The sequence below is a fragment of the Ips typographus genome, linkage group LG11, assembly GCF_016097725.1.
Source record: "Ips typographus isolate SLU linkage group LG11, UJ_Ityp_2.0, whole genome shotgun sequence".
NCBI lineage: Eukaryota > Metazoa > Arthropoda > Insecta > Coleoptera > Curculionidae > Ips > Ips typographus.
In genome coordinates this window covers 2854330-2878054 of record NC_138432.1, presented here as the reverse complement: position 1 = coordinate 2878054, position 23725 = coordinate 2854330, and the positions used below count along the sequence as shown (strand labels likewise).

Below are 23725 nucleotides of genomic sequence, written 5' to 3'. Positions count from 1 at the left end.
TTCTTAAGCTGCTAGGAGTTTTCTAGGCTCCTGCTAAAGAATAAACAGTCTTTAAGCCTCCTTGGGCGACTGAATATTAAAGTAAATAATTTTATTAATTACTTAATTAATCACATTGACTAAGTATGAAAAATTAATCAAACTTAGATTGATTTGAAATTTATTTAAATTTACTCTTAATTAATTAACATCACTATGATATTAATTGTTGAGTTGAGAATAGGAATAATAAAAGGAATGCTTTGGTAATCTCGGATATTGTCACGTTTAATTTATGAGCCCTTCTGGGTTCACCAATTAAACTGACTCACGACGTTAAACGTCGTGCCGGGATCTCAGTTTTAAGGATGGAATCAAACACTGAGTTTTCTATTAAACACTTAAATCTATTAACCAAACAATACAGTCATGAACACACTAAAAGTTGACAATTTAACAATTCGTACTTACATATCATAAGCTAAGGACTTAGCATTTTCTGGCGGCTGGCTTGGTCATTTTCGCGTTGGAACTACTTTGGAGAACGGACTACTTAACTTGATCTTCTTGACCGAGGAGAGTCGACATCGCGACTTCCTGGGTCAGCTGGTCGCGCTGCCGTTGATTGGTTTTCACTCCTTTTATACTGCTGAAATCGGCGTGTTTTATACCCGATTGATCGGCTGACGCAGTTTGTTATTGTCGCTTGTTTTTCACATTTCTGCAAAGCAGGTGGTGGTGACTCATCACCGATACGGTGCACTCGGTGCATGACACATTCGGTGCATCGTGATGCGACCTTGCCTCGTGCGCTTAATATTTCGCAATCCCCGAATACTCTTATGTCTTTAAGTCAATCAGTCCATCTTTTGAATTAATGGATTTTCCATTCGTGACATATGCCTCCGCCCCAGAAAAACTGGTCCCCAGTTTTATATAAACAATAATTAAAAATTTTAACAATAGTAAAAACATATCATTAGCCCAACACAAATTTAAAAGATACATGTGTACATACGAAGGCATTATGATAAATGGTTAGTAGGTTTACATATGTGAGTATTCCATAGTACTCAGTTAAGTTTGTCCAAGGACACTGGTTACAATCATTTCTTAATAATACGTTAGTACTTATTCTAACAATATTATAGAATAAAGTTATGCTTCTGGAATAAACATACATAGTTCAAATTATGAACTTTACCGTAATCGCCTTGCTTCCGGCAGAAAAAATAACGCAACACTGGGAAAAGTTTGACAAGACTTACTCTTATGAGCAAAACTTCGCACCTCACATCACTTAACATCATCATCTTCTATGTCCTATTAATGTTTGTGATGTGGATTGTCCAATCGATAAACTCTTACGTGTAGTTTATCAGTATACGGTCCGATGTCCAAGCCCTTTGTGAGTTCCAAGAACAATACTAGCTCATCATAGTCTGCTTCCTTCTTATATAGTCCTCAGTGTTACATGAAATATAAGACAAAAGGTTAATATGTGCTACTTAAGGCTTAATATACTTATATTCAAAGTATACTCTGCATGCAGTGTTAGGTATTACTTTATGAAGTTAACTGACATGTTAAAATAAACAGGAATCCGGTCCTGAAACTAAAAAGTTTGAACTCCGTAAGTATGAGACGCTCTAGTTTTCATTTTATGGAAAGTAGAACGTACCTGCCGGTTTAAAAAAAAAACAGAAACATTAACCGTTCCTAATTAACTTCAAATCCTTTTGGAGAAGTTTGTTTTATCAAAAATTGGATATTATGTCCTCAATCAAATGCTTTTCCCTCATTGATTTCTGTAAAAATAAAAATATGCCATTAGTATGTAAATGCAAGTAGGTATTAAATGATCAACTTAAATCCTTTCTGGCGTATTAAAAAAACTCTAATTATTGCATTACCACAAATTTGCATTGTTTGTCTTGGTTTCACTTTGCCTTACAAAGCTGAATCAAGGCTAAAGTTTGTCTTACTAAAAATGTCACGTTTAAAAACTCAGATGTCAAGTAGACCTTATCAATCAAATCAAAATGTCAAGTAGACCTTATTGCTGCTCATAAGCAGAATATGGAATATTCTTCCCTATATTTCCAAAAGGCTCTAACTGAGCAACAAACGGCTGTGCTACCGCTTGCTCTAGATCATCTCTAGTTTGAGGATTAATGGGCCCCCCTGCTCGCACTTGCGCCTGGTTATCCGGATTCGGGCACAGTGCCGGATTGCGGACAACCTGACTTGCGTGGGATTCAGGTGGTCCCATAAGTTTGTGATCCAAACGCACCTCCAGAAGATGCGCCAGCAGAATTCACTTCTGATGTTTCAACCCTTTGTTGTGTCTGGGGTACTACTGGTACCCGAAACTGGTGAAACGTAGCATTCGGTATATAAATATGCGTGTATTGGGAATGATTCGGTTGATTCAAAAATCACGTAATGAAAATCAATATGCATATAATGTAAACCGTCTTCCTAACTCGGACTATTTAAATTAGTCATTTATTTATGCGCGCAGCGACACATTCATTTCTCATCGCTCGCGAATTACATTCTTTGCCAAATGCATAAACAACTTATATGCCTAAGGTAATACGTCTATTACCGCATTATTGTACTTTAATTGCATTTTGCATTTTATGCATTACTCGGTCTGTACTGAACAATGTCTGGTCTCATTGAGATATTATTCCGAACTGGCCAAATCAGCGAATCCCATGGGTTTAAGCATGGTGCACTTATTAACTGTTGGGAAAAATTTCTCTGATAACCTAATATGACAAGTGTTCAAGTTTCAAAATTTGCTACTAGTATCTTGACATCTTTACCGTGCAATACAGTCTTTACTTGTCATTGTTCAATAATTATTTAGCCCAGTTTTATTTAGTAAAGTCTTCAATTAATCCATTTACTCATACAATGAAAAATCACGATATAAAACTCAAGTGTACACTTTTTAACTTTTATAATAACAATGGCCATTTTTCATAATTATTCTCATATGCTAAAAATTTGCATGTCAAAATGAAATTACAATGATATTTATCCATACGCAGTTTTTGTGAACGTTCGTACCGCGATGACTTAAATAACAAAGTGATCACCATCTGCCTGCGGCATAAGAAAAGAATTATCTAATCAATTGGTTAGGTACTTACGTACCTATATATCGCATTTTTTCATGTGCACAAAAAACAAAATTTATCCTATTGTAGGATAATTCATTTAAGCAAGTAAAAGTAAATCATTTTCATAACTTAAGTATGAGCATTTTGACTTTATCGGGCTTGTAACTTGTAACTCTGAATTATTCAGCCGTTCAATATTTGTTTCAAAAAGTAGTCGTAGTCAGTCTGCTAGAAATTTGTACAACTTATTGTACATCGTAATGAGACGATCCTATAAACGGAATTAAGGTAAACGATTAAAGCAACTAATACGCAAATTTCCAGGATAACGTATAACCGATTGCTGTCAGGAATAGGAATCTCCGTTGCCTGAAAATGTTGACAAATTTAGCTACTTTATATGGACCTTTTTATATTCGAGTATAAAAAAGTCTAGTATCAATTTGCTTCAAAGACCCAATTTTCAAAACTTAATAAACGTATGTATAAGGTTTAGCATACACACAATCATTTCAGCCTGCTACTAATTTCGCATTCAACGAGTATTTTTAGTTTGTTCCTTAAGAAAAATGCATGCACCGCCCTAACATCGATAACAGCAAACAGTATTGCTGTGTGGCACTAAAACAAATATTTATCAACATGTACAGACCTTTCTGTATCAGAAACTTCTCAACTGAGAAGGGAAAAATCAGAAACAACTACTTTGAGAGCTAATACTCCTACCAACATTGAATTATACTGTTTTTCCTGTTGAATTCTTGAGTATTTAAATTACTCCTTTATAAAAGATACCAATATTTTTTCATTGGCAATTCAATATTTATTTCATGAATCTTGAGCTGGACATCTTCGTATAGATGCACCAAAAATAGTTCAACTGCATGTGAGTTGAAACTTTAGTACTCATAAAACTCATTACAATGGGTCGGTTAAAGAAACAAACTCTATGTGCCACTTACATAATAAGGTATTACGCTCAGCTAGCGTTTTTCACCTTAATTATTTAACATAATCAAATTCAGCTGAAATAAATTAAAAATAAAGTCACATTATCATGATGTGTGGGTCTTGTCGTCTCATTCGAGCAGTATGTGTGTTGAATGTGTTAAATATCACTTCAGAAATACTTTATTACAAATGTATGATTTTCCATTTGTATTAAAAAAACACTTTTTAAATCAGTTGTCATTTTTTTCATAGTAAAAACAAATTTAATTATTTTCAGCCAATACAATATTTCGACTTGTTATTCCATGTAGGTAAAATATCATGTGCATTTAGAAAAAAAAAAAACATTAAAATTCATCAATCAGCAGTTTTCTTATCGACACCTTCGCGGCGATGCGACGAGACGAGTGCAATAAAGCAAGTCGGTCACACCGGCACGCGGCGTCAAATAGAACTTATTAGTCTGCTTCACTTTATTTTCCACTAATGTCGCGATTTTTGCAAGCGACCAAATAATAACCTTCGATTTTTTATGTACTGTTCGTTTTCAAACGATGGAAACATATCGAAATCCTCTTTAACTCTGCACTATGCTTTTATTTAAAGCTGGTACCTACACATAATAAGTAAAAAATTATTTGTCGACAATTAGAAGTTTCATTCCGGCACATTTTTTGTCGTTATCGGGAATGCTTGACCTCGACATCGAAATAACACAATCCGCTGTTTTACAGTGTGGATTTTATTTTTTACTTCTGATTTAGAAGTCATGTAAAAATTAATTTAATAGCATGCTGCAGTAGGTATGTAAAATTCAAATTTTTTTCTCAAAATATTTGATTTTTCAGTTTAACTTTTATACAAACTTCTACTAAATAGAAATGCTAAAAGCATACATTTTGCTTTGAATATTGTAATCCATAAAATTGGGATACTGGGAATGTTACATTTTTTTTACAAAACATTTTTTGGATCATTTACCTATTTTTGATACCAAACTTGTGCTGGTCGGTCCAAATAATTATTAAAATAAAATCTTTAAAGAATAAGTCCAGTTGTTTAATCTTGCGGACTTTTCATATTTATTTAAAAATATAATGGGGCAATCACTTGATGGATTAAACGTAGGTGGACACGTAAATTTAGGGATGGCCGGGGCTTTTTGTTCGGCCAGTGCTGTACGTAAAGTTATATTAGCCATTAATTTCTTGACTTTTTTAACATAAGACACGATCGTTTCAGTAATACTTCCTTGCTTTTAACAATTTAGCAAACAAATATTCAAAATGACAATGTAGGACAAAATTAATTATGCAAAAAGAAAAATATATTTTTGTTTTAAAGAGGTAATTTTCATTCACGATAAGAAAAATCAAAAATATTTTTTCTGGTTTAAAAATTCACTTTTTTTTTTTTTTACAGTATTTTTGTTTTTATTTGATAATGCTCCATTGTTTCCTGCTTGAGAGATAATAATTTCTTCCTCTTTTGAAGATGTACCACCCATATTAAACCAAAATTTTATCAAATGAGCGCTTCAATAGCAAAGGTAATCCCCAAAAAATCACTAAATAAATCAACGTTACTATCCCTAGCCAAAAGATAATAATACTTAAAATTTCTTTTATAGCCCACACATTATTTTCCTGAATCTGTATCATACCCCAAAAGATAAATTCAAAATAAAAAACTCAACTATTGTTTTTCATCCATCTCAAAACAGCCCGGCACCTCCACCAAATGTCACGTTTAATTTATGAGCCCTTCTGGGTTCACCAATTAAACTGACTCACGACGTTAAACGTCGTGCCGGGATCTCAGTTTTAAGGATGGAATCAAACACTGAGTTTTCTATTAAACACTTAAATCTATTAACCAAACAATACAGTCATGAACACACTAAAAGTTGACAATTTAACAATTCGTACTTACATATCATAAGCTAAGGACTTAGCATTTTCTGGCGGCTGGCTTGGTCATTTTCGCGTTGGAACTACTTTGGAGAACGGACTACTTAACTTGATCTTCTTGACCGAGGAGAGTCGACATCGCGACTTCCTGGGTCAGCTGGTCGCGCTGCCGTTGATTGGTTTTCACTCCTTTTATACTGCTGAAATCGGCGTGTTTTATACCCGATTGATCGGCTGACGCAGTTTGTTATTGTCGCTTGTTTTTCACATTTCTGCAAAGCAGGTGGTGGTGACTCATCACCGATACGGTGCACTCGGTGCATGACACATTCGGTGCATCGTGATGCGACCTTGCCTCGTGCGCTTAATATTTCGCAATCCCCGAATACTCTTATGTCTTTAAGTCAATCAGTCCATCTTTTGAATTAATGGATTTTCCATTCGTGACAATATGACTGGATCAATCCAGACTTTGTATGACACCAATAAAACTCTCTTAAGGAGGTAAAAACTCGTGTGGACCGCAGTTTCACAGAGCTTTGCTACCGGCCTGAGTTGTTGGTTTGACTCTGACTACTCAGAGGTCTGTCGTTTTGACAGTGAACTATTTGAGAGGCAAAGCGACTCAGTTCAATTCATCATGGGTCTAAATCACACCCACAAGTTCAGGCTGGACGATAACTCTGTGAAAGCTACGTCCATATCAAACTTGCCTGAGGGGCTTATGAATTTAATTGCTGCTAATGAATGAATCGAACTTTAAGTTTAAGTTGCAGTGCTTTTTAACAAGAAATAGTTAAAAGAGACAAAAGATAAATTGATAAGGCAATATAAATGCAATCAAGATCAATAAATTAATTTTTAATCAAAATTAATGAAAATTATCTAGTCTGTGCTGATCTCTTAATTAATATGGATTAATTAGGAGAGTAATTAGCTGGTAATTGAAGCTAATTAAAATCAAGCAAGAACAAAAGTGAAATTACCACGGAGCGTGTAACAGTGACAAGTTAGATACTCGAATGGCCAAATGTGGCAAAATAATCAGGGTTAATTAAAACGCGCTAATTTCGGTACACTAATTACGTCACGGTTCACTCAGGGTTGAATTAAAGCTAAACACAAGCTGAAAAGGGCAAATCACTTATACGACATTGGTTTTCTCCAAATGTAGTGGCAATAGGCTGGTACAATCCAAAAAACACTATTTTTCACACACAACACTTTTTCGGAATGGCTTTATTCACTTCCCGGTACACTCGCTATTTTCGGAAAAAACGCTATGAACACTATCGCGGCTTCTACCACACTGCCTAATGACCGACCTTCCAGAAACATCAAAATGACACAAGTAGTTGAAAAAAGAAAATTTCGAAAAACTCGGCAAAATCGACTAAGTCGCTTAAGTTGTCACTGGTGAAAATAATTTAGGCTATGTGTTGAAACGTCACGAACAGTCGAGCTATGCTCCGACTGGCACTGAGAAATCACTCGAAGACACTTGAAAAATAACTTAATTTTAGGTAAAAATACCCCTATTTATATCCTAATTTGACCCTTTTTTGTGCCATTTGGTCATAATTGACCAATGCCACCGAAATTCCAGAATTAGCCCCGCCCACTTGTGGATATACTCCAAAATTTCTGGATCAAGGGTTTTCTTCATTGTAAAGTCCAGAAAAGAGTTACGAAGTTGGTTTTTGGTGCAATCGATGTACATCAGTAATCCGCATCTAATGCACCAAGTCCGGACTGCTAACTCGAAAATTTTTCCCGTCAAAATTCAGTTTGAAATTTTTGATCACTTGGATCCATTCGTCTCGCCGTAAAATCAAAATTATCGATGTTTTTGAAAAAGGGGCGGAACCCATTCCGAACCTATAAATACGGGCACGGAAATTTTGCGATTTCAGTACATCGTGAACTTTGCACGCGAAAACATCGCAAAATTTTCGGACATTTTTCTTTCGGAAAAACTCACGGAAATCAATCGTTTTATGATCGAACATCAATAAAACGGTTAATTAACGCAATTATGAGTGGTTTGAACTCAAAATTGGCGAAATTGGCGAACCAGTTTGGAATTTTTTAAACATCGCGAAACGGTGGTTTTTGCCAAATCCGTTTTCACGACACCCCCCTCTATAGGCGAGGCATCGGTTAAAAGAAGCTTGTCTTTTAGACGATGTCGAGTTCAAACTGGTTCCGCTATGTCAGTGCATTCTATCCGATCTGACGTGGCTGGAATGGTTGCTAATGGCAATGTATATGGATCAGTTCTGTCATGAAGACAAGTTATATAAAGGGCAATAACGTTGATTGCTCAACTCACTGAGACAAAGTAATTCGCGACAATTCGAGTGAATTAACATGACCTTACTAACTAACAATATGTACATTAGAGTACTAGATTTGGTACAGTTCCTAATACTAGCTTAATCCTATTGGTGCTGATATATAGTTCAGTCTTTTTTTGTAAGTTTTTTCTATTTTTGTCTATTTTTTTTTAAGTTTTTTCTATTTTTGTCTATTTTTTTGTATCTAGTTTTTTTTTTTTTTTTTTTTAATCTATTTTTTTTTTCCTTAATAACTAGCTCCCTAGCTAATTATTCTAACTCTATGTACATCTACTCAGTCATGTAAATTTTCGAACGTACTAATACTAATCTCAGGTCCTAACAACCAACGGTAGAATTATTTAATGGAGCCGCACTACACGCACGTCACTCTCATTAAATCCGATGAAGTTACTGCAGATTGTTCTGTCAGTTAACTACTTATCATCTAATTATTTAATTTTAATAAAGTTTATGGAGGTTTTCCTACTCATGAACTACTTAAAATTAACTACCTATTAATGAAGATTAATGGAGGTTTTTCTACTCATTATCTACTTAATACTACGAGTTTATTAATAAAGGTTAATGAAGAAGTTCTCTATTCATTACCTACTTAAAACTACAAGTTTCTTAATGAAGGTTAATGAGGAATTTCTCTACTCATTACCTACTTAAAAATTAATCATCAATGCTTTTGCTAACGGGATTTTCCCTACTAGATAACGTAACATTGGAAAATGTGAAAATTGCTCAACAGTGAGCGTACAAGTCAGGGAGAGCTTCAGCCAGTTGATTCGCGACTCTACTCAAATGTTCCTTTTCAGGACTGTCCAAGAGGACTTTTTAGAAGCTAAACTCCTTTTGAGGAGACGAACGCCTAACTACTTAAACTACTCCTCCCCAAGTTGCGTGTGCACGTATTTACGGCATTTATTAGGCTTTCAAGAAAGCTTCTAAAGCTAGGATAGCGGAGTCTTGCTCTGGCTCATCCCAGGAAATTAAATCAACGCTATATGCGTTTGACGGAACTGAAACTGAGTCTTCAGCAGCAGCAGCGGGTCGAAGTTCAGATTGGGGATGTGTCTCCGCCAATATCTCAACGCGCATTGGCGTCTCATCTTCTGAAGAAGTGGCTTCTTCGGGAAAACGATTTCCTAACCCCTCTGGTCCTGCCTCATCCGGGTCAGTTTCGCTAGATGACGAGGATCTATATCCTGGTTCATCAGGTGGCGGTTCGTGACCAACTGGACACGGTCTGATGTCGTCCAGATGGTAATTTGTCTCACGACCGTCAATTAAGATATCGTAAGTGGAGTCGCCGGTTCTACGGACGATCTCTCCAGGTCCAACCCAACGGTTCTGGAACTGGCTACTTGTGAAGTTTCGAATTAGTACGCGATCTCCACGTTTAAAAGTGACAGCAGGCTCTGCCAGGTCGTTATACGATGCCTGGTGCCTTTCCTGTTGTTGTCTCGCTCTTCTCCGCCTCCTCTCTCGTGTTTCCAGATCGCGCCTTCGTTCTGCATCCATCCATCTGGTTCTCCATTCTCCTGGTACTGGCATTTCATATCCCAGCATTAAGGAGCTAGGGGTCTCTCCGGTAGCTCTATTCCGTCTGCTACGGAGGACTTGGAGTGCCGGTAAAACCATCTCCCAATCTTTGGGTGGTCTGGTTACTCGACCTTGCAGGAGCACTCTAATAACCTTTTTCAGCTCCTGGATACGACGTTCCACAGGATTTGCACGCTGATGGTATACAGAAGAGAGAAGATGAGTAATGTGATTTTGTTCGCAGAAATTTCGGGAAATGTTGGACATGAAAGGGTTCCCTTGGTCGGAAACAATTGTTTTCGGCACGCCGAAACGGGTAACCACGTCATCTTTTAACACTTAAAACTGGCTTTGCCCTTTGTTCCTGGATTGGAAAAGCTTCAGTCCATTTGGTGAACACATCCTCGATAACCACGATGAACTTGTTACCGTTACGGGATTGGTCCAGAGGTCCTATGACGTCAATGGATAACATTTCCCAGGGCGTGGTTGGCGTTCTAGCATGTTGCGGAGCAGGTTTCTGCCTTTGCTGCGTTTTGGCGACAGCGCAGATAAGACAATCTTTGACGTATTTACCGATTTCTTGCTGCATACATTCCCAGAAATATCTTTGGGCAATCAGTCGTATATTCAACTACATGGTATACGAAATTGTGATTATCGAATGGAATTGGATCTGTCTGACACAGTCGAGACAACGGATCTGCAATATTACTTTTTCCAGGACGAAAGACTATCTTGAAATTAAAAGATTGAAGGCGCATAACCCACCGCTCAATGCGGGCAGAAGGTCTTGATTTTGGACCAAAAATTACTTCCAGTGGTTTGTGGTCAGTGATCAGCTCAAACTCTTCTTTGCCGTATAAATAAATTTTAAAATGTTCGACGGCCCACACTATTGCAAGAGCTTCTTTCTCGGTCTGACAATAACGTTTTTCCGGGTCAGTAAGACTTTTGTTACCGAAAATAGTGTAACGAAGTTACTAGGTTTTTACCGTTTTCTTAATTGAATCGACCAACCGGAATCATCGATTTAATTGTTAAATTTCCCACAGTCCGATTTTCTCCGTTCTTGTCAGTTTAGGATCGGGACGTCGGTTACTTTTGTTAGGGTCATAGCGATGCGTCGCGGAAAACCGCTAATTGATAAGTGCGTGGTTGATAAGTTTTACGCGGCCGAATGTTCAGCGGCTATAGTACCGCAGTTAACCTGCAAAGGCGTCCTGCCGGCACCCAGTGTGTGGCAGTGCGCGCGGTTCCGGTCCCCCATACATGGTACGTAGGTGAGTGGGAGATTGCAGGAAATAAAACTGGCCTGCACGTAGCAAACGGCCTCTTCCACCTGCGGTCAGCGTCCGAACCAGACCACCTGCTCCGACTCGAGATCCGACTAGCAGTAAGTACCATTCAACCACGTGTACCGGTACGGCATCTGTTCTAGGCCTATACCGCAATACCTGTCCGTTCCTTTTGATTTTCCCCAGTATTTAGTACACCGTAGCTAGCCGTCGTGGACTCGTAATGACCCGGCGGATTTTTCCCCAGTAATTAGTACACCGTAGCTAGCCGTCGTGGACTCGTAATGACCCGGCGGATTTTTCCCCAGTAATTAGTACACCGTAGCTAGCCGTCGTGGACTCGTAATGACCCGGCGGATTTTTCCCCAGTAATTAGTACGCCGTAGCTAGCCGTCGTGGACTCGTAATGACCCGGCGGATTTTTCCCCAGTAATTAGTACGCCGTAGCTAGCCGTCGTGGACTCGTAATGACCCGGCGGATTTTTCCCCAGTAATTAGTACGCCGTAGCTAGCCGTCGTGGACTCGTAATGACCCGGCGGATTTTTCCCCAGTAATTAGTTTACCGTAGCTAGCACCCGGATTTCTCCTATTCTTAACCGCCAGGACAGCTGCCGTAGACACCGTTAACGTGTACACCTTTTATTTGACCGCTTTTATTGGTACGTTTAACTGCTTTGTCACCCGCGTCCCGACTTACACGCTTTAGGTTGAAATTGACCATTTAAACAAAGTTACACGCTCTCTCTCATATTTATACTTGCTTTCGTTTCTGTTTAGGACTTAAGATACCGTTAGGGTTCCGACTTTTGTTTTTTTTCGATTGGTACTGTTCGTTAACCACCGTAGGTCCGTAGTCATAATTTTGGTTAAGTGTTTCAGAGTGTTAATTTCTGTTTATTTTATTTGGAAACACGACCCGGTGAGTTTGTAAATTTACTTTTGTGTTTCATTGGGCCTGTCAAACCTTGCAAACCCTTAGCGCCCGCTTACCTTCTTCGACTGTCTTAAAGGTTACCCCGGTAGACGGAGCGTTTTCCTGGTTTACGCTCCGCTGTTATTTGAAACCAGGTGGCGCCCGAGGCAATTAAAATCAGACTAGTGTCAAAGGGGGTATTTCATTCGCGCCCCAACAAAAGAGCGTCACAAATTTGGCGCCCGAGCAGGGACCTCGTTTTGAGTTTTGAACTGACAGTGTTTCAATTAACCGTTTTGTTTTTTTTTTCCCCCTTTTTAATATAAACGTGTAACTTTGTTGTGGTTAATAGCTTAGGATAACTGTACTAACCGAGCTTGATCCCCGCTTTGCAATCCACTAAAAAAATTTGTCTTTAACCAGTCCGGCTTTGATTTTTTTTTACCCGAGTTCAAATATACCGTGTAGCCTGGGTTGTCATGGATACCGATCAAAAAGATAGTTTACCGTTAACCGTCACCGCCGCCACCAGTGCAGCCGCCTTCTCAGGAGGCACCGAACCGATGGACTCCAAAATTGCGTACGTTTGCCAGCTCAGGAAAAACGCGTTGATAGTTGAACTATCCAAGATTGGATTAGACACCAGTGGCACCACAGAGGTATTAAGGAAGCGCTTAATTGCCTACTTAATGGGTGGGGAATCAACCCCGATAGTCAGAACTGCACCATTTACTTTTCCTGCAGTAAATACCGAACCGACCGCTACCACAGTAACGTTACCCCCGACTACCGTAGTAGTTAAAGTTACCGAGTCTCTTACGACGACCGCCCCCATTTTTACAACACCATCGACGTGGACTACACGCCCAATCCCCAGTTGCAATACCGCCGTAACGTTCACTTCCGCTCACCCCACACGACCGATTCACGGTTCCCGAGCCCCCCCTTTATCGCTGACTTTACCGGTAACTTATCCCTGGGTGCCGCCCATGACCACGGCCAATGAGGCGTCAACAAAGCCACTTCCTTGTCTGCTGGAACCCACGCCGACCCTGCACCGGCAAACACCCATGTATTTTCGCGCTCAGGACTGGAAAGTCTATTTTAATGAACAGGACGACCCTGTTGCTTTCCTGGAGCAATTAATGGAAATTTGCGCCGCCAACCAAATCCATCCAGACTTACTAGTGCCGCAATTACCTATGGTGTTGCGTGGTAATGCACTACTGTGGTTCCGAAACAACCGGCATCGTTGGGCGACGTGGCAGCAATTTGAGGCTGATTTCCGCACCTTTTATTACCCTCTGGATTACTATGATGATCTGGAGGCACAGATAAGCCGCCGATTGCAAAGACAAGGGGAATCCGTTAGTCGGTACTTTACTGACTTACAAACTATGATCCGCCGGCATGGGAGTATTACACCCGAACAGGAGTTACGTTGGTTGTACCGAAATATGACACCACAATTAAGACAGATGGTGCGGCCGACCGACTTTTACGATGTGTTAACTCTGTCACAGAAAGCCCGTGAGACCGAACGCCTCTTAGAGGAGGTAAAGCAGGCAGAGGCATGTAGTTACCGCCAACCTGAGTTTACTAGAGGGAGTAGTAATCAGGAACCGACCATAAAGTCACGACAAGTACCCGAGACACGGGTTACCGTACCAGGCCGCCCACGGCCAATTGAGGGGAGTCGACAGTCTCGCAACAACCAGTTCCTCAATACAACGCACAACAGGTCACCTCAACACCCACCCCGTACTGAAAACCGTCAGGGTGCTCCCGTGGGCAGTCCTGGAGGAGTGTGTTGGCGATGTGGAGAGACCGGGCATTTCCGTACAGAATGTACGCGTCCGTCCCGTCTGTTCTGCTCCAGATGTGGGAAACCAGGTGTACAGTCTCGGCATTGTGATTGTACACGGCCGGAAAACTAAAAGGGCGTTGTGATAATGCGAGGAAAGCACCCGACGTAACCGCCTCGACCCACCCTGTTTTGACCGTTACCGCCTGTCAGCCGTCCCTTGTAAATACCGTTCCGCCGTTAAACCCCGTACCGACCGTTACTCCAGTTAACTTTACCGTACCGCCTGTTCCTGTCACCTGTCAAACCGTACTGCCTGTTCCTGGCACCGGTCATACTGTACCACCTGTTCCGGTCACCTGTCATACCGTACCACCTGTTCCTGTCACCTGTCATACCGTACCACCTGTTCCTGTCACCTGTTATACCATACCACCTGTTCCTGTCACCTGTTATACAGTACCCAAGTATACCGCCGACAAAGTTAACATTACCGTACCGACCGTTTCTGTGCCTAGTTGTACCGTACCGACCGTCCCCGTGCCATCTGTTGCTGATATACCAGCAGTCACCGCACTGAATGCCTTCCTGACCACTGACAATCGACCCTACATTTCTGTCAAAATGTTTGACACTGAATTTATGGCATTAGTAGACACTGGTGCTGCCCGTTCATACGTAGGGGCCGTGGTACGACAGTTATGTCTTAGGCACGATTGCACACCTCTTCGTCCAACTGTTGAAAACGCTAAAGTTGCAAATGGCAGTAAGGTGGATATTACCGAGGCTTTCAGGGTCAAACTGACTTTTGAGGGTTACCCGACTGTAACGGAGGTGTTGCACTATTTACCAGGGTTAACCGTATTTATCGTACTTGGTATGGACTTACTGGGAAAACATCCTTTTCAAGTAAATTTGCAAACAAGGGCTGTACGAATAGTTAGCCCCAGACCAGTCCGTATACCGGAAAAGATTAGTCCAGTCAACACTATTGAACCGCCTGAGCCTTTAACGTTAACCGAACCCGAAAACGCCAGACTGCAACAGTTTTTAAACGCCGAACTTCCAAAGTTTGACCGAATTAGAGGCGTAACTCCACTAACCACACATACCATTCATTTGGAGCAAACCGAGCCAATTAAGCAACGCTATCACCCTCGCAATCCTCGTATGCAGGAGATTATTAATACCGAGGTAAAGCAGATGTTGCAAGACGGTATTATTGAGCCGTCAACCAGTCCGTGGAGTTCCCCTGTAGTAATTGTCCGTAAAAAGGATGGTAAACACCGTTTCTGTATTGACTTCCAAAAAGTCAATGACGTTACTCGAAAAGATGCATACCCGTTACCATTTATTAATGCAATCTTGGACAAACTCCGCCGTGCCCGTTATATATCCAGTATTGACTTGAAACAGGGTTACTGGCAAGTAGCTCTTGATGAAGCTAGCAAACCAATTACCGCATTCACGGTGCCGGGCATGGGCTTGTTTCAATTCAAAGTCATGCCATTTGGTTTACACTCAGCTCCCGCTACGTTTCAGCGATTAATGGATAGAGTCATCGGCCCCGATATGGATCCGTACTGTTTTGCGTATCTGGACGACATTATTGTTCTTGGGGAAACCTTTGAACAACATCTCGACAATCTGTCCGAGGTTTTCCGTCGTCTCCGAGCTGCGAACTTGCGCCTGAATCCGGATAAATGTCAATTTGGTCGGATATCCCTCCGTTACCTGGGCCACCTGGTTACGTCCAGTGGTATCCGTACCGATCCAGAAAAAGTGTCGGCTATTCAGGAACTGCCGGCTCCGACCAACGTGAGAGGCGTTCGCCGTTTTCTCGGTGTTGCATCCTGGTACCGCCGTTTTGTCAAGGACTTTTCCAAAATTGCTTCTCCTCTAAACCGACTCTTAAAGAAGGGAGTGAAGTGGTCTTGGTCAGCGGACGAGCAGCATGCATTTGAGCAGCTGAAAAAGTGCTTAACCGAAGCCCCCATTTTGGCTTGTCCAGATTTTTCCCGGCCGTTTGTACTACAAACAGACGCGTCGGATCATGGGCTAGGTGCTGCATTAATACAGCATGATTCCAATGGCGATCACATTATCGCTTATGCTAGCAGAACGTTGACAGCTACTGAACGAAAGTTTTCGGTGACCGAGAAAGAATGCTTGGCAATAGTGTGGGGAGTCGAAAAAATGAGACCGTACCTGGAAGGCTACCGTTTTACCGTGGTGACGGATCACCAGTCCTTACGGTGGTTGCACTCGCTTAAAAGCCCATCTGGCCGATTAGCCCGTTGGAGTATTTATCTCCAACAATTTGATTTCGAAATCAAGTACCGAAAGAGGATCCTGAATAAAGTAGCTGACGCTCTATCTCGGGACCCCGTGCCGTCCAACTCGGTTGGCGATCCGCCCGAATCCATAGCGCTGATTGGAAATTTTGAACCGTGCTCCTGGTATAGCGCTAAGATGGCGGCGGTCGAAGCGAATCCCAAAAATTTCCCTGACTACTGTGTCAAAGAAAATCGTCTCTACCGCCATTTTTGGGATTTAAACGAAGTCACGTCGGCAGAGTCTGCCAGTTCGTGGAAACTTTGCGTCCCTAAAACCGCTAGGGCGGCCATTCTTCGGCAAAACCATGATGAACCGGCCGCCGGGCATTTTGGGATTGCAAAAACCACCGTCCGCATAGCCCAGCGGTATTATTGGCCGGGAATGATGCGTGATATTGCAAGTTACGTCCGCAATTGTCCTTCTTGTCAGCGTTATAAAGTATCGCAACAAGCACCGCCTGGGTACATGCAACCGTCACGAAATAACCGCCCCTGGGAAACCGTCTGTACCGATTTAGTTGGCCCGTTACCCCGTTCTGCAAAAGGGAACAATTACTTGGTGGTATTTCAAGACCGATTTACTAAGTGGGTACAATGTCGAGCAATTAGAAAAGCAACGGCTCGAGCTGTAAGCCAGGCTTTGTACGACGAGATCATAACTAGATTTGGGTGCCCACGAACCGTTTTGTCCGATAATGGCACGCAGTTTACCGGCCAACCGTTTAAACAATTGCTTGCGGAGTTGGGCATTGCTCACCGGCTAACTCCACCGTATACGCCCCAAGCCAACCCCGTCGAACGAGCTAATAAGACCCTCAAAACCATGATCGCCCAGTTTTGCGAAGGGGATCACCGTAAGTGGGACGTACTGCTCCCCGATTTGCTGTTTGCCGTTAACACGTCACAACATGACTCCACCGGATACACGCCGGCTTACTTGAATTTTGGTAGGGAGTTAGAGCCACCAAAAGCTTTATACCGTTCTGTCAGACCGGAACCCGACGGCGCCGAGCCGTTAAGGAAACCCCAGCGCTCCGATATTGGGGAGCACAGCAATCGGCTCAAACAGCTCAATGATATTTATGAGCTGGTCCGTTTAAATCTGGGTCGGGCGTTCACCACTCAAAGCCGGCATTATAATTTGCGGAGAAGAGAGTGGCGGTGTCATGTGGGAGATCAGGTTTATCGGCGTGAAAACCCCTTGTCATCCGCGGCCCGAGGTTTTGCCTCAAAGCTAGCGCCTAAGTTTTCAGGGCCCTACACCGTGGTTAGGGTTCTTTCTCCGGTGGTGTATGACATTAAAAGCTGCACCGGTAAAATTCTGCGCCGTATTCATATTAAAGACTTAAAAGCGGCGCATGACGGGGCCGAATTTAGTGAAGCCCGCGTGTAAACCACGCTGTGAGTTGGGGCGGGTGACAACCGTTAGCAACCGTAACGTAAGCCGTATGTGTTACCGTACCGACCGTAGCCGTTACCGTTATTCTAGATGACCGAACGCAAGCGCATACCAAAGTCCCGTCGGCGCTTACCGGGGGAGCCTCCGTTTTCGGCCCCTGCTGATCCGTCGGCCATCTGCATCCGGGACCATTTTGCGGGGCAGAGAAACACTGCGCAGACCCGCATGAACCGAATACGGCGGGAGGCACGGGCGCTAATGGCCCCTTTGCAGAGAGTGGCAGTCAACAAGGAGCCGCCACATCGCCCAATCAGTCCGGCCCCGGAATCCCGACTACCGGGTCGGGTTAACATCATCCCTGACGTGCTTTTGAAACCGGCACGAACCGGATACCACAGCCGGACTCACTGGTCCAATAACCTGGCCAGGTTGGGGTGGGCGGCGGCTCATGCGGAAGAACTGTTTCCGGAGCCACCGCACCGGGTCTACCGGGAGTTGCCGGCGCTAATCCCGATTCCCGTGGGGCAACCCCTCCGTCATGCGTCCGTCCCGTGTACCGACGACGAGTTCCCTTTGGGGGTACTGGGACGTACGGAACCAGAGAGTGCGTCGGTCGTAGTAGGGGTTATTGACCTTACCCAGTCACCGCCGTCCGCCACTACCAACGCAGGGGATACTTCTCCTGCCAGCCTCCCGAGGTCTTCCAGTGTTGAGGCCGCACCCGCCGTGAACGAACCGTACGAGCCGGCAGGAGGGGTGCCCGTTCTGGATTTACAGGCCATTGCAGAGGAAGTAGCCGCAACCCCCAACCAACAGGACTGGTCGGAAGCATTGGTGGCAAAGCTCCGAAGTCTACGCCCTCCACGACATCCGGCTGGGCGCCGCTGCCGCCGTCATTTAATTACCCGGGATGGCCGTCGCGTTCACGTGGCTCTGCCGCTCTAACCGTCCCGTCTGCCTGTTACGTTCCGTCCCCGCACATAACTCCGCTCGCACCCTGATTTTGTTTGTTTTGCACACCTGCTCGCTACCTCGCTTATTAGTGGCTCATATTGTTTTTTTTTTTCCGTTTTGTAAGGCATGGCTCACTCCCCAGTACTGGAGCTAATGGCAACCGAGGGGTTCGATACCCTGCTTGATGCTGTGCTTGACGCCGACGATATGACCGTTCCTTCCGGTCCGGAGAACACCACCACGCCAGGTCAGCAGCCACCGAAGCTCGTTGACAGCCGTGCGACGTCGCTTGAGAATCTTTTGATGCCCTACTCGGACATTGTCGTGACTCGACCGACGATTCCGGTACCATTTATACCGCCCGAGGATCCAGCGGAACGTCCGGTATTCCTGCCCGTCCGAAGCCGGAAACTGTGTTGGAAATGTGGCCGAGAGGGCCACCACCGAAGTTTGTGTACGAGACCGCAAATTTTGTTTTGCTCCCGCTGTGGGTGTCTGGGCCGATTGTCGAAAACCTGTCCGTGTTGGTTTTCTGAGGAGGAGCGTCAGGTATTGCCGCCGCCACGGATTGCTCCTGAACATGCCCGGGTTATTTCTCGGGGTGTTCAATGCGATCTTGGTCGAGAAACGTTCCGTTCCCGCTTTCCACAGGAAAGTCTGGGTTGCAGAAACCGGGCACGGAGCTCCAGACGGGCTCGGTGGTTGTCTCCGGACCATGAGAGCTGTTCCAGAGAGTGGGCCAGTGAGGGTAGCCGAGACCGACAGTGAGAAGGGTGTGCGGTGTGCGGTTCCGCGATTTAGGTTAGGTTAGGTTAAGGGGAGTTGAAAATTTGTTTTTTTTGTACTTTTGTAGAGTCTGTGATTTTTTTTATCGAGTCTGTGATTTGTTTTTGTGATTTTATTGTCAACCGTAGCGTTAGAGTTAAGTTTAGTTACGTTAAGTTTTTTTTTTAATTTTCTCGAGTTGCCGGGTAGTTTAAAGATAAGGCCGTCTGTTTTGAAAAGTTTTGTTTAAAAAAAAGGAGTAAACGCCTTTTTTTTCCGTACGAAGAGGGGGTGTGTAACGAAGTTACTAGGTTTTTACCGTTTTCTTAATTGAATCGACCAACCGGAATCATCGATTTAATTGTTAAAGTTCCCACAGTCCGATTTTCTCCGTTCTTGTCAGTTTAGGATCGGGACGTCGGTTACTTTTGTTAGGGTCATAGCGATGCGTCGCGGAAAACCGCTAATTGATAAGTGCGTGGTTGATAAGTTTTACGCGGCCGAATGTTCAGCGGCTATAGTACCGCAGTTAACCTGCAAAGGCGTCCTGCCGGCACCCAGTGTGTGGCAGTGCGCGCGGTTCCGGTCCCCCATACATGGTACGTAGGTGAGTGGGAGATTGCAGGAAATAAAACTGGCCTGCACGTAGCAAACGGCCTCTTCCACCTGCGGTCAGCGTCCGAACCAGACCACCTGCTCCGACTCGAGATCCGACTAGCAGTAAGTACCATTCAACCACGTGTACCGGTACGGCATCTGTTCTAGGCCTATACCGCAATACCTGTCCGTTCCTTTTGATTTTCCCCAGTATTTAGTACACCGTAGTTAGCCGTCGTGGACTCGTAATGACCCGGCGGATTATTCCCCAGTAATTAGTACACCGTAGCTAGCCGTCGTGGACTCGTAATGACCCGGCGGATTTTCCCCCAGTAATTAGTACACCGTAGCTAGCCGTCGTGGACTCGTAATGACCCGGCGGATTTTTCCCCAGTAATTAGTACGCCGTAGCTAGCCGTCGTGGACTCGTAATGACCCGGCGGATTTTTCCCCAGTAATTAGTACACCGTAGTTAGCCGTCGTGGACTCGTAATGACCCGGCGGATTTTTCCCCAGTAATTAGTTTACCGTAGCTAGCACCCGGATTTCTCCTATTCTTAACCGCCAGGACAGCTGCCGTAGACACCGTTAACGTGTACACCTTTTATTTGACCGCTTTTATTGGTACGTTTAACTGCTTTGTCACCCGCGTCCCGACTTACACGCTTTAGGTTGAAATTGACCATTTAAACAAAGTTACACGCTCTCTCTCATATTTATACTTGCTTTCGTTTCTGTTTAGGACTTAAGATACCGTTAGGGTTCCGACTTTTGTTTTTTTTCGATTGGTACTGTTCGTTAACCACCGTAGGTCCGTAGTCATAATTTTGGTTAAGTGTTTCAGAGTGTTAATTTCTGTTTATTTTATTTGGAAACACGACCCGGTGAGTTTGTAAATTTACTTTTGTGTTTCATTGGGCCTGTCAGCCTTGCAAACCCTTAGCGCCCGCTTACCTTCTTCGACTGTCTTAAAGGTTACCCCGGTAGACGGAGCGTTTTCCTGGTTTACGCTCCGCGGTTATTTGAAACCAGGTGGCGCCCGAGGCAATTAAAATCAGACTAGTGTCAAAGGGGGTATTTCATTCGCGCCCCAACAAAAGAGCGTCACAATAGGTATTTTTGGACGCTGGAGAGATTATTTATCTCTTATTTACAAAAAAGGGCTTTTTAAAACACACTACACTCATATATAAATAAAAATTTGCTTACAAACCTTGATTAAAAGCTAAATTAAACGATTCACTTCGTACTACAGGGTCCAATATAGTCCCAGCGGACGTAATTGGACACAAAAATGTCATTTATGAACGCTAGATCAACACCAAAGTCGATCTTTGCCGGTTTTAAAACGTTAAAAGCAATTGGAGAAAGATTGTCCACAAACGCGAGTAATTTATTCAGTTAGTGCGCTACAAAGCGGGCTAGTAGATTTTTTCCTTTGTTAGCGTCGTCGTCAATACATATGTTGCAAAAAAAAATAAAAACAACACAATAAATTCAACAAACTTTCTTTTCTCAATTAATTTGTGGTTCTGAAAAGAACCGATTATTTTTTAGTTCTAAAAAGAACTGGTTTTTGAATATACTTAAAAGCAGTAAATAAATACTAGCTTTCAAGTATATTCACTGCCTCCTCCAGCTTTTTCTCGCAACTTAAAATTGCTTTTTGGATAAGAGCAGAGTTGTCACTCAGCTGTTGTCTAAACAACGTCCTCGTGTCAATCTCCTCCTGCCTAGATTGAACGGCTAACGTGATCGCCGACGATGCAGCCGATAACCGTTCAATATCGGTCAACATGGCCTTGCGAAAATTTGCTGGCACACTAGGCGCCCACGAATTTTCAGCACTTCCAATATTACGAGAACTCATGACTGCGGACTGAATAAAACACCCTTAAAGGACCCGTTTTATACTGTCGCGCCAACCAATCCCGTCGCTCCGTTCGACAAAACCGAGTAGGCGGGGCTTGTTAATGGACTCGCTCGTCTGTTAAAAGTCAAATTTCTTACTGTCAACAAATTGCAGTACAATAAACACATATAATGGTAATTAGTTAATGGTATAAAGTTAATTTGCATTTTTCAAAACGGAATTGCAAAAACAGCACGAAAAAACACTACATTATGTAGACAGTATTACGTTTTATCAATTAATTTGTGGTTTGATTTTTTGAATTCGATGCAAAGTCGCCGAGTGGAATTTTTACTTTGTTGGCGTCGTCGTCTTTGTTTACGTAGGTAAACAAAAAAAAAACAACACACAATAAATTGAACGAACTTTCTTTTTTCAACTAATTTGTGGTTCTGAAAAGAACCAATTTTTTTGCATAAGAAAATGCGTTTTTTAAAAAGACATTTTCTTACCCAGGCAAACAACTTCATCAGCCTGCTTTCGCACGGCTTTCAAAGTTGCTGCCATTTCGGTACGCAGTGAAAAGTCAAAGTCTATTTCCTCGCACTCTATTATAGTTTGTCTGATGGCGGCAAAGTCCTCACGAATTAAAGTTGCCATCTGTGTAGCCGGAATAACAGCCGCGTCAGTCGTTTCTTCGGCCCGGACATTCACCGATGAATCGACAATATCGCCTTCGTCGTCGGATGATATTTCATTAATACCGTGAAGCAAATCTTCATCGATCTCCAAAGGAAGTGCTTCACTATATGATTCGGAACCACGAGACGACGTAGGCGATGACACTGACTGTTTCGAGCCGCTATCCGAAGATGACGAATGAATAATCATTCGCCGTTTCTTCTTCGGCGGCACATACCCGCTAGTTGACGGTAACTCGTCATCGTTGGAAATTACTCGGCGCGACATAACGATACACAGTACTCGAAAACGGTTGGACACTGACTGAAGGCGAAATGGCGATGCGTGACGCGGCGTCGACGACTGTGGTGACGTAGCCAAAGGGCGTGGCACCTCCTCTTGATGAGAGGACATGTCGTCTTCCTCAGGGTATCTCAACTCCTGAATGCGGTTTTGGGTATAATAGCTAGGGGTGTCCTCTGTAAGGTTTTTCATGGGGTTTTGTCGCGTATTATACGGGTGCGTGTTACGCCGAGGGACGCTCATCGTGCTTCGTTAACTTGATGTAACGGGCGAGTCCGACGGTCACTCCGCCAAAAGTCACGAGTCACTGCTACAAACACCTCGGGCCGTGCACGCTAACACGCGCCAATCGGAAAATTAATCCGTTCTACTCTTCTGGGTTGGTGATGGGTAACTCACCCAGTGAAAAGCGTTTAAATATTTTAAACTAAATTTATTGAAACGGGATGCCAGCTAGTCACTCCAGGACTAACAAAAGGACGCTCTTCCAAGGATAGAATGGAAAAATTTGGGAAAGGGATGCTTTCTTAAGCTGCTAGGAGTTTTCTAGGCTCCTGCTAAAGAATAAACAGTCTTTAAGCCTCCTTGGACGACTGAATATTAAAGTAAATAATTTTATTAATTACTTAATTAATCACATTGACTAAGTATGAAAAATTAATCAAACTTAGATTGATTTGAAATTTATTTAAATTTACTCTTAATTAATTAATATCACTATGATATTAATTAGAGTTGAGAATAGGAATAATAAAAGGAATGCTTTGGTAATCTCGGATATGACTGGATCAATCCAGACTTTGTATGACACCAATAAAACTCTCTTAAGGAGGTAAAAACTCGTGTGGACCGCAGTTTCACAGAGCTTTGCTACCGGCCTGAGTTGTTGGTTTGACTCTGACTACTCAGAGGTCTGTCGTTTTGACAGTGAACTATTTGAGAGGCAAAGCGACTCAGT

The 23725-nt window shown here is 42.9% G+C and overlaps 1 long non-coding RNA gene across 1 annotated transcript; it reads right to left on the bottom strand.

The window, feature by feature from the left end:
* Nucleotides 1–365: 365 nt before the first annotated feature.
* Nucleotides 366–6414, bottom strand: LOC145735298 (uncharacterized). The gene is made up of 2 exons (XR_014179637.1): nucleotides 1847–6414; nucleotides 366–1787 (listed from the first exon to the last, which is right to left on the bottom strand). It is a non-coding gene; the product is annotated as an uncharacterized LOC145735298 (long non-coding RNA).
* Nucleotides 6415–23725: the final 17311 nt, after the last annotated feature.